Source organism: Xyrauchen texanus, chromosome 13, assembly GCF_025860055.1.
Source record: "Xyrauchen texanus isolate HMW12.3.18 chromosome 13, RBS_HiC_50CHRs, whole genome shotgun sequence".
NCBI classification, from domain to species: domain Eukaryota; kingdom Metazoa; phylum Chordata; class Actinopteri; order Cypriniformes; family Catostomidae; genus Xyrauchen; species Xyrauchen texanus.
Window position 1 is genome coordinate 9,597,769 of NC_068288.1, and position 11,732 is coordinate 9,609,500.

General features: G+C 40.1%; 1 pseudogene; it reads left to right on the forward strand.

Moving 5' to 3' along the window:
- Positions 1-227: 227 nt before the first annotated feature.
- On the forward strand, positions 228-11,402 carry LOC127654313 (ubiquitin carboxyl-terminal hydrolase 40-like; annotated as a pseudogene).
- Positions 11,403-11,732: the final 330 nt, after the last annotated feature.

The window sequence follows — 11,732 nt, forward strand, 5'->3', positions numbered from 1 at the left end:
AAATAGTCTGAAATAGTCTTCATTTGTGTTGTACAGAAGAAAGAAATTCATACACATCTGGGATGGAGTAAATTATAATTTTCACTTTTTTAAGTGAAAATCCTGACATCCGTTGCACATTCATGAGGACTATGAGAGAGGCTCGTTCATAGTGGCATGCGTGTTCAAGGGAGAACTTGCATTGTTTGTAGTGCTAAACATAAAGTCTAAAAAAAATGGGCAGATGGATAGAAGTTTCCTCTTACTTCAGGTTTGCCTGATTCCTCTGGAGCTTCAGAGACTGTTTGCTCATCTGCTGCTGGTGGATGAACAGACGTCCTCCACTACAGACCTGACGGACAGTTTTGCCTGGACCAACAATGAGGTACATAGACTCTAATGATCTTTAATTACTTGCAAATTAGCTGGAGCTTTCCTTCCATCAGCGAATAATTGCAGATACCTTTTTAGCAACCTGCTGTAAAGTGGTACCCTAATGATGCAAGATGTGGACTGCTAACACAAGGGTCACTTTAGGTAAAAGTTTTTTTTGTTTTGTTTTTTTTAACAGAGCAATTGTCCAGACTCTGAGTATTCTTACGAACTCTTCTCTGTCATCATAGATAAAGGAGGTTGTTACGGAGGCCATTATCATGTCTACCTCGAAGACATTGATCAGCTTGACCACTGGGAAGCACCGGTAAGTCTCTGTTTCACCGCAATCTCTATGTATGACCCTGTCCCTGGCTGGTATAAACACATCTCAAATGGTCTCCTGCGACCACTTGTGATCAAATTCTGTTGAAGTTAGGGCCTGTTTTCACGACTACCCACAACACTTACATTACTGTGTCTGAATATGTTTAAAAGATACTGAATATTGCATAATGAAGATGTTTTGTGCACATTTATGTATGGTCTTTTCTTAGCATTTTATATTTTATTAAACTATTTTATTTATGAAGCTGTACCTAGTGTGTTGTGTGAGAAGACGATCCCGGTGTTTCCATTTGGGTACTTTTGTTTTCCTTACTGGATTGTTTTTACAGCTGACAATAATCTCATTCAGCAGTGTTTGAGATCAAATAAAATGACCGATGCTACTAAGGAATAGTTCACCCAACAAGGAAAATTCTCTCATAATTTCCTCACCCTCATGCCATTCCAGATGTGCATGACTTTCTTTCTTCAGCAGAACATAAACAAAGATTTTTAGAAGAATATTTCAGCTCTTTAGGTCCATACAATGCAAGTGAATGGTGGCCAGAACTTTGTTCCTTAAGGTCCGGGGACTTGATTAATAGTGTTTATTGTTTTTGTGCTAGATAAGTTCTGTTCTACATAATTATTACCACAAATAATATAATCTGATATTTACTTGTATGGGCTGGACAAACCCCAATAGAAAAGGGGTCTGGTTCAGATCCCCAAACCCAGAAGAAAAGGCCTCCAGTGCGGTAACATGACAGAACCCGCTTGAGCTCTTTAAATGTATGAGTTGCTTGTAGCTTGGAAAGCTACCATTTCAAAGCAGCTTCCCCAACACTGATCCAATCTCATTTGCATTTTTTTGTTGTATGTGATTTGTCCTCAGGAGGAAGAGGTGAGAGTCAAGACCCAGAAACATGAGGCCAATGTAAGAAAGAATGAGAGTGTCTCTACAGAATTGCCAGAGGATCCACTCCCTATTCTTACCGCCGTAGAGCTCACAGCCATGGGAGGTGTTAAGTAGTTTTTAGAAGTTAAGTGTTACTTGCATGTATATTTGTGATCTGTAGCATAAGCACAGCAATGATGTCAGTATGCTAAATGCATATCCGAGAAGATGGATAAACTGATTGACCTCACTAATCAACCATTCGGTTTAGTGGATGAGTAGTGGACCATTCTAGCTCATTCCTATCCTTTACTTGAATGAATGAAACGTCACAAAGCATTATACAAATTATACTAATGAACTGTACTTAATAAATACTTCAGTTCCTTTTCTCAGGAAGCGTCAAAGTTTGTGCTCATGGACCAGCTGGGCCAAAAGCTGATGAATAAAACTGTCACACCATGGAGCAAAAAATACAAGAAACAGCACGGCACCATCAGCATGGTTTGGCTTCTGAAGTTCTACTGTTTACTTCACACTATAAAGACATAGGGTTTTTTCTATTTGCTACATTAACCAAGACTTTACAAAATAGCTGTACTGAGATGTATCCTTTGGAAAGTTCACAGTTTTGTAATCCTCCAGTTTCTTCAGAACCACCCTGAAGTGTTTATGCTAGTGTCCAATGGAACCAGTGTAGCTTTAAAGGCTTCTGGTCCTGTGGCAACAGAACCAATCAGTCCAACCCTGATCAACTGTGGCCCAGAGAACATGGAGCCAGTAACAGAAGGAGACCCTGACGCTGCTGACGGATACAATTGGTTTGACCTGAATGACTCCACTGCGACAGCCATTACACAGAAGGACATAGAGACGCAGTTTCAGGGAAAAGAGAGTGCCTACATGCTCTTCTACAGGAAGCGAACAATGAAAAGACCTCCAGAAGGTATGTTGTGCATATATTGGTGCAGGCATGAATTATTTTGCTATTCCTTTTGCCTTTTAACTCACTAAAGCCAATTTAATCGCCTTTATCGTTTGGCACTTGTTAATTTTGGGCCCTGTATGTGCACTTGTGGTACAAATTAATTTGTTTCATTAATAAATGCTCATACAAATGGCTCTTTTTGTGTTGTGTTACACAGCCATAGGGAACCCTGCATACAAAGTGCCTCCTCACCTGCTGGAGATGGTGCAAGAGGAGAATGCAAGGCTACAGCAGAGAAGGTGGCTCCACATACACACATAAACACTCGCACATTAACATGGCACATTTTTTGCTATTTCAAAATCTTTTGTGTCTCCTGTAGAGCCGAGTTTGATGCCAGCAGTAACAGCATTGAGGTGCGGCTGCATTTGGCCCCTCATTACCACTGCCAAAATGGAGCCCTGCACCCTACGGCCCCAGACAATGACTCCATCATCACAGTCACCTTTGACCACAGGAAGACTGTCGGAGACCTGCGATTGGCCATTTAACAAGTGACCTCACTTGTCAGTCACTAGTCCTCCCTCTACAGCCATATTAAAGGGACAGTTACACGTAATCCATCTTTTGGAAGATACTGGAGTCGAGTGTTGGCAAGATGGAGTATTATGTTTTGAATAAATGTCTCGAGTTCTCTGAATTTTGACCTTTATTTGTAGATGCAGGATCTTTGGGAATGAGACATGGCACTGACCTTGGCTAAGAATGTCCCAGCTGGGTTACATTTATATGAAACGCTGACAGGTGAAACACACTCTTTCAAGTGGTTACTTAAAGGGATAGTTCACCCAAAAATGAAAACTCTCATTTACTCAGCCTCATACCATCCCAGATGTGCATGATTTCTTTCTTCTACTAAACACAAACAAAGATTTTTTTAAGAATACTTCAGCTATGTTGGTCCTCACAATGCAAGTGATTGGGTACCAAAATTTTGAAGCATAAAATTAATCTGTACGCATCCAGTGGTTAAATCCATATCTTCTGAAGTGATATGTTAGGTGTGGGTGAGAAACAGATCAATATTTAAGTTCGTTTTTACTATAAATCTCCACCTTTGACCAGCCCTGACCAGTAGGTGGCTGATTGTGAAAGTAAAAGTTACTTCCACACCAGAATGTGGAAGTGAAAGTGAAAGTGTAAATTTATAGTAAAAAATTACTTACATTTTTATCTGTTTCTCACCCACACCTATCATATTTCTTCAGAACATGTGGATTAATCCACTGGAGGCGTATGGATTTATTTTATGCTGCCTTTCTGTCCTTTTTGGACCTTCTGAATTCTGGTCACCATTCACTTGCATTGTATGGACCAACAGAGCTGAAATATTCTTCTAAAAATCTATGTTTGTGTTCAGCAGAAAAAAGTGCTTCTTGGATGGCATGAGGCTCAATAAATGATGAGAGAATTTTCATTTTTGGGTGAACTATTCCTTTTAAGTCAGATTTTATTTGCACTCACACACTTCCATGTTCTGACAGTTATTTCTGTTGATAATTTGTCACTTGTGTTATTCCAGATGACCAGATGTCCCTGTACAGTGCAGGAGTGAGTGATGTGTGTTGAATGGAAGAGAGGTAAGGAACTACTTGAAAAGTGGCCCCTCCTGGTGGCTAATGCTGGGAACACACTTAAAGGGATAGTTCAACCAAATATGAACAATTAATAATGTTTTAAATTTGGTCAATTTTTTTTGTCACACAAAGCGACCATATGGCTTCAGAAGGATTGTGATATACCACCTAAGTGGTATGAACTACTTTTACGTTATGGTGCATTTTGGTCAGTTTTAGAGAATCAGAGTGTCTTTCAGTGTTTAAAAAGAGCAGCATGGTAGAAAGTAAGTGGGTTTGGTTTTAGAATGAAGGTGAATAAACAATGGCAGTATTTTCATTTATGGGTGAACTATTCCTTTAATAGTTCAAAACTACCGTTTGCATCCCTCTGCTGAAGAGAGTGTGAGGGCGGATCAGGGGTCCAAGATCTTAACTGATCTGGACTGGTGTGTTCCATGAAGGGATTTGCTGGTGGGGCCACACTGGGCACCTTGCTTGAGGCCCTAGGCCCCCAAGAGGCCTTTCTATGCCAGGAACAGAACTGTCCAGGGGCCAATGGTGGCGGGACAAGTGGCTGGAGGGTTTTCCCACCTCAAGACATGCAGAGGATGCTGAGAGAGCTGTCATTGAAAGACGGAGATGCTCTGCTTCTGCTGCAGCCAGAGGAACTGGACAGCAGGTAAAGGAAGCATTTCTGTCCATCCAAAACAAGAAACAAGCTCTGGTTATTTCACAGAACTTGTGAACCAAATTGGCCAGGTTGCTAGGGAGGATACAGTCACTTGGGGTAACCTCCTTGTGTTCGCTATAATGTTGATGGGGCGCATGGTGAGTTGTGCGTGGATGCCGCAGAGAATAGCGTGAAGCCTCCACATGTGCCATGTCTCCATGGCAACGTGCTCAACAAGCCACATGATAAGATGCGTAGATTGAGTGTCTCAGACACTCCGCCACGAGTTACTACGCCACCACAATGACTTAGTGTGCACTGGGAATTGGGCATTCCAAATTGGTGAGAAAAGTGTTGAGAATTGGTGTTTTCTTCCATGGAACACAAAAGATATTCTGATATTCTTTCGCATATAACAAAATAATACAGCGACTGGGGGGAATCTAACTCAAAAAAGGATGGAAAAGCTCCATAAAATTACCATGAAAGTAGCCCCTGTGAATTGTGCACTATATTCCAAGTTTTCTGAAGCCATAGAAAAGTTGTTCTTCACCGCTGTAGCTTTTAAATCTCATTTGTAAAAATGTGTGTGAAATATGACTAGATTTTGTTAATGCATAATGATTTACATTTCGGCCTGTTTCTCACACAAAGGTATTGTATTAATTCTGAAGACTTCATTGTATCATACAATGCTTAGGTCGAATGGACTACTTTTATGGTGCTTCTTTGCCCTTTTTTAAGCTTGATTGTCCCTGATCATTGTATGGAAAAGAGCTAAGTGATCATTTCTTCTGTTGTGTTTCATGGAAGGAAGACAAATGGGTTTAGAACGACGTGCGTGTGAGTAAATTATGACAGATTTATATCTGGTTGAATTTTTTAGGTTGAATTTTTACTGTCCATCTCTCCTTTGCAGTTGTTCTTGTAATTTAGTGTTGGTCTAGCGCCCTCAACTGGTCAGGAGCTGGAGATTATTGTAGAGGAGTCTCTAACCGTCAAAGAGGTGAGCTTTCTAGATTGTATATGAATTTTGTAATGTGACTTCTGATAAAGTAATAATAATGTGTTTAAAAATGCTGGTTCTTATTCCAGTGTCTTAAGGAAATGTTGCAGATGGCAAGAGTAGAAGGTAAAAACTTGAAAATGTTTGCTTTTTAAGTGCCCATTTAAAGCTGAAGTGTGTAATTTTTGCAACACTAGTGTCACCAAATGGAATTGGAAAATAAACATTGTTTTCAAACAGGTTTTCCTCTTTCTACACTTGGATTAACAAACAGGTAGTCTCGCATCAAAATCACACCATTAGTTTAGTCTGCCTGGCTGGCTAGAAATAAATACTTGCATTAGCTTTAACTGAATTATTTTACAACTACCATTGTGTCCTTAAGCAAGGCATATAACTCCAGGTTGCTCCGGGGGATTGTCCCTGTAATAGTTGCACTGTAAGTCGCTTTGGATAAAAGCATTTGCCAAATGCATAAATGTAAATGTATTTGGTTTGACACTTCATCTTTAAAGGGATAGTTCACCTAAAAATGTTAATTCTCTCATCATTTACCCACACTGATCTCATCCCAGATGTCTTGCTGAACCGAAACGAAGATTTTTAAAGAATATCTCAGCATTGTAGGTCCATACAATGCAAGTCAACAGGGTCCAAGACTTTAAAGATTTAATGGCAGCATAAAAGTGATCCATAAGACTCCAGTGGTTGAATCCATGTCTTCAGAAGTGATATAAGTGTGGGTGAGAAACAGATCAGTATTTAAATCTCCAATTTCAAACAGCCATCAACATCCATTCTTTTGTTTTTGGCAATTCACTTTTTTCGTGCACATCGGCAGCCACTGGGCAGGGAGAATTTATAGTTAAAAAGGACTTAAAATTGATCTTTCTCACCCACACCTATTATATCACTTCTGAAGATATGGATTTAAATACTGGAGTCTTACGGATTACATATATGCTGCATTTATATGCTTTTTGGAGCTTCCTATTTTTTTGTCACCATTCACTGGCATTATATGGACCAACAGAGCTGGAATATTCTTCTAAAAATATTTGTTTGTGTTCTACAGAAGAAAGTCATACACATCTGGGATGGCAAAAGTAAATGATGAGAGAATTTTCATTTTGGGGTGAACTATTCCTTTAATTGGCGAACTTGAAAGTACAATCTCTGAAACCTTTTTTTTTTTTTTTTTTATCCTTATCCAGAAACCATGAACAATGCCCATGAATAAAGCCTTCTTTCTTTCTCTAACCTAAACCTCAGGGTTACCTAAAGCTGCCTGTGAGGATGTACATGATATGATTGACAGCTCCTGCTTTCCAGAGATGGACCAGGCAGAGGTGCTCACCACAGGTTAAAGCTTTCAGCCTAGTCATTGTCAATATATCAGAATCAGAATGAACTTTATTGCCATGTCCTTGACTATATATTGTGATCAGTTGAATGCCACTTTGATGAATAAAAGTACCAATTTCTTTCCATAAGAGCAAAATGTGTACATTATTCCAAACTTTTTGCCACCAATGTTTATGTTTGCTATTGTGTGTGTCTTGATGCTTCAGAGTGGCCTGAATCAGAGATGCGATTCATTGGACATGTGGAGATATCAGAGGAGGCGTCACTTGATTACCTCAAATCTCAGGTTGGCCTCCACACTCACAAACAGAAGCTGAAAATGACAAAATCAAAATCGAAAATTCTCATCATTTACTCACCAGAATTGCAAAAAAAAAAAAATCGTGTAACGATGTGTAGCGGACAAAGGCAATGACGATGTGTAAGACCTAAGTGCAGATTTATTGCCAAAATGATGATAATACAAGAAAACCATATCTATACCCATGAACACGGAACTAAACACGTAGACTAAACTAGAAACAGGAACTTGAAACTAGACTATGACCAGGACATAACTAGAGTTATTTTACACAAACTAACATCAATACTAGACAAGAGACAATGGCTAACATGAGGGCTTAAATACATGGACATGGGGAAACATAAGCCAATGAAAAAACAGAACTCTAAACAAGATAACAAGGCAATGAACTAAAACCAATGACAAACTAGAACTGATAACAAAGTAATCAAACAATGAACAAATGAAAGCAAGACACATGAACACAGAGGGAAAACTGGACATCACATGACTGGGGAACAGGAAATTAACAAGATTTTCAAAATAAAAGTACACAAAAGACAACTGTGAATGTGACAATGTGGAAGTAAAAGTAGAGGCTTAAATACTGATCTGTTTCTAACCCACACCTAAAATATCCCTTCAATTGACATGGAAATGGAACATGGAAATCATCTACACAACCTCATGTTACATGAAACATGTAATGTAAAGGATTTGAGACCTAATGGAAGCAAGATTTTCAGTGAACGATGTCCTCGCCCATAGCACCGCAAACCAGTTTCAACTTTAAGAAAAATGGTAATTTCCTTATTATGACTATTTTATGGTTCTTTTATGTTGCTTTTTTGACCAACCATTTGACAGCTTGACAACCGTTATGATTGCCCAACACTTTTGTTTTATGGAAATGAAAAGAAATGACACATTTTGTTTTGCATGGAAAATAATTACAGAATTTATCCTACCAACCCAACCCTCTTCCGGCACTTGTGTGTGCCCAGTCCTGCATTCCTGCGTGTGTGGCTGCTAGAAGGAAAGAAGCTTATCAGGATACTCAGAGGAAAACTGCAGACACTCAGGTTGATAATTTTGCCTTTTCTTCATTTTCCTCTCCTTTGTATATGCTTTCTGTTACTTCTTTTCCACTTAAATGGTGCTGCTGCCTGAGGAATCTGCGAACATCTCGGAACTGGCCCACATTTCCACTGGAGTGATGACGTAATGGACTGTTACTGTACAGCCTAATAATAAACCTAGTCTTTTTATTATGAGTTCAGAGAACATATTTTAACGCCCAAAGTAATGTTGATAAAGGCAAACAATACAATTTCCATGGGTTCACTCTGAAATTTCTGATGGGTTTTTAGAATAGCAGCTTTTGATTTGTGAGTAAAACAAGGTCTGTTAACTTTACACACAGTCAATACTACAATTTTGAAGCTGCTTTTAAAAGACATCATTTGCTGGGGCCTGGGTAGCTCAGTGAGTAAAGCTGCTGACTACCACCCCTGGAGTCGCGAGTTGTAATCCAGGTCATGCTGAGTGACTCCAGGTCTCCTAACCAACCAAATTGGCCCAGTTGCTAGGGAGGGTAGAGTCACATGGGGTAACCTCCTTGTGGTCGCTATAATGTGGTTTTCGCCTCTCTGTGGGGCACGTGGTGAGTTTGGCGTGGATGCCGAGGAGAATAGCGCGGGCCTCCACGTGCACTACGTCTCCGCGGTAACTCGCTCAACAAGCCACGTGATAAGATGTGCGGATTGATGGTCTCAGGCGCAGAGGCAACTGAGATTCATCCTCCGCCACCCGGATTGTTGCGAGTCACTATGCCACCAGGAGGACATGGAGCACATTGGGAATTTGGCATTCCAAATTGGGGAGAAAATAAAAAAGACATAATTTGCTAACAAGTTGCTACAATTTTATTTCCAATTTGACAAGCATGTAAACTCGTATACTTATTGTAGTCCTGTTTCCAACTATTGCAATATTTTACCTGAAAATGTTTCTCACACAAATATTTTTCTCAATATTTTCAAGGCAAAAAAGAGGTTGAATAACATTCCAGGTGGGCATAACATTGTGGAGCTTTAACACAGACTCCCTTAGTTCTCCTTAAAAGTGGACAAAACTTCCCATTTGTATCTGGATTTAATGTCTTTCTACTCTTACAGAAAGCTGAAGCTGGGGAATGGGATGGAGATGTGTGTTCAGAGGCTGATGAAAGAGGAGGAACTGGGGTGAGGCATTCTGACAGCATGTCAAATACATAAGGGGATGATCAAAGGCATGTGAGAACATCAACAAATTAGATGTTTTACAGTGTGAAGGGGAAACTGATTTCTCTATTCTTTACCTGGTCAGGCTGAAGGATTTATTGCTGAGGATCCAGATGGGGGTGCCTGGAGAGAAAGCATATTATCCCGCAGAGGAGTTTTTGTGGAACGCAGGGCAGGATGGCACCCCCGGGCCTGTACGCTGCTCTGGCCTCACAGTACGGTCTCACTCCTGACAATTTACTCCTGTCTAAACACCTGTCTGACAAGCACACCTGGGTGCCCATCTCCTACTGGGTGAGAAAAGAGAGTTAAAATGGCAATAGAGAGATGAACCAAAAGGAATAGTGGATAAAAGTCTTTCATTTACACACCCTCATGTCATTCCAAACTTGAATGACATTCGTTCTTAAGTGGAATACCAAAAAGAGGGATTTAGTAGAATGTCAGAGCTGCTCTCTTTCATACAATGCAAATGGATGGTGACCAGAGGATCCAAAAAAGATAAACGCACCATTTAGAGTTGTTTTTACAACTTGTGCACTATATTCCAAGTCTTCTGAAGACATATGATAGCTTTATGTGAGGAACAGACTGAAATATTATGGACTGCCAGGGGTCACCATTCACATTAACTCATTGTATGGAGAAGAGCAGCTTGGACATTCTACTATATAAAACACCATTTGTGTTCCAATAAAGAAAGCCATATGGCTGTGGCCTGGGTAGCTCAGGGAGTAAAGACGCTGACTACCAACCCTGGAGTCACGAGTTCCAGGGTGTGCTGAGTGACTCCAGCCAGGTCTCCTAAGCAACCAAATTAGTCCTAAAGTCACATAGGGGAACCTCATTGTGGTCACTAATGTGGTTCTCGCTCTTGGTGGGGCGCGTCGTCTTTGAGTTGCCCATGGATGCCGCAGAGAATAGCGTGAAACCTTGTTTCCATGGTAATGCGCTCTCAACAAGCCACTTGATAAGATGTGTGGATTGACGTCTCCGATGCGGAGGAAACTGAGATTCGTCCTCCACTACCCGGATTGAGGCGAGTCACTATGCCACTGCGAGGACTTATGGCGCTTTGGAAAGTGGGCAATTGGAAATTGAGCAAGGTAAAGAGTCCCTGAACTCTGTCATCCATTGGTTGATCCAATGGATAGTCCCACAGCTCAAGCAAACTGTATTGGTTGAGCTAATGTTGCGTTGTTGGGCTGTTTGGGATGCACAAACAAACAAACAGAGCAATGTTCTGTTGGTGCCAATTAATCAGTGTTTACCCTTCAAGGAAATCAACCTACTAATGGCTTATTTGTACAGTAGTCGTCTCTGTATATTACACTGGAAAGGCAGAAAATCACAAAAATTACACACTTAGCCTTTAAAGGAATATTTTTAAGACAGTAGGACTTCAACAGTGCATACCTGTCTATTTTGTGTTTAGAATCTGCTAGTAGACAATAATAAAGAGTTCAGTACACTGCAAGATGAGATGGGACAGCAGAGACTCAGCCAACTCAGAGGAGGCAGCCAATCGTAAGACCAGGTGCATTTTTCTTTCTCCTTTTGTTTGCAAAGATTACAAGATATAGAGGGTAATGGGTAAAATCTTTTCAAAAATTGCATTACAAATATGACATTTTTGCCTCATGTCTCAATGGCCATTTAATTTGGTGTTGTCCATGCATATCTTGTTTATTATTGTTAATAAATGTCCTTCATTTTATTAAAAATGTGTCTTCATTGTGTTGATGATAAAAGACTCCACTAGTTGTCCAGACAGAATTCCTTCAGATAAATCAGCAGAGAAACTCCCTCTAGTTTACATTAATTCTAAATTATCTAACAGCTCTTTTGGGAGTGTCCGTACATTTTTAAGATAGTATTCTTAACTGGTGCCCCGTATTGAAAAGGGGGAGGGGTCATCTGATACACTCATAACCACACCTTAAGTGAGACGTGATCAAAATTCACTACGTCATCAGTGAATTGAGTAGAAATCAAGGCTATTA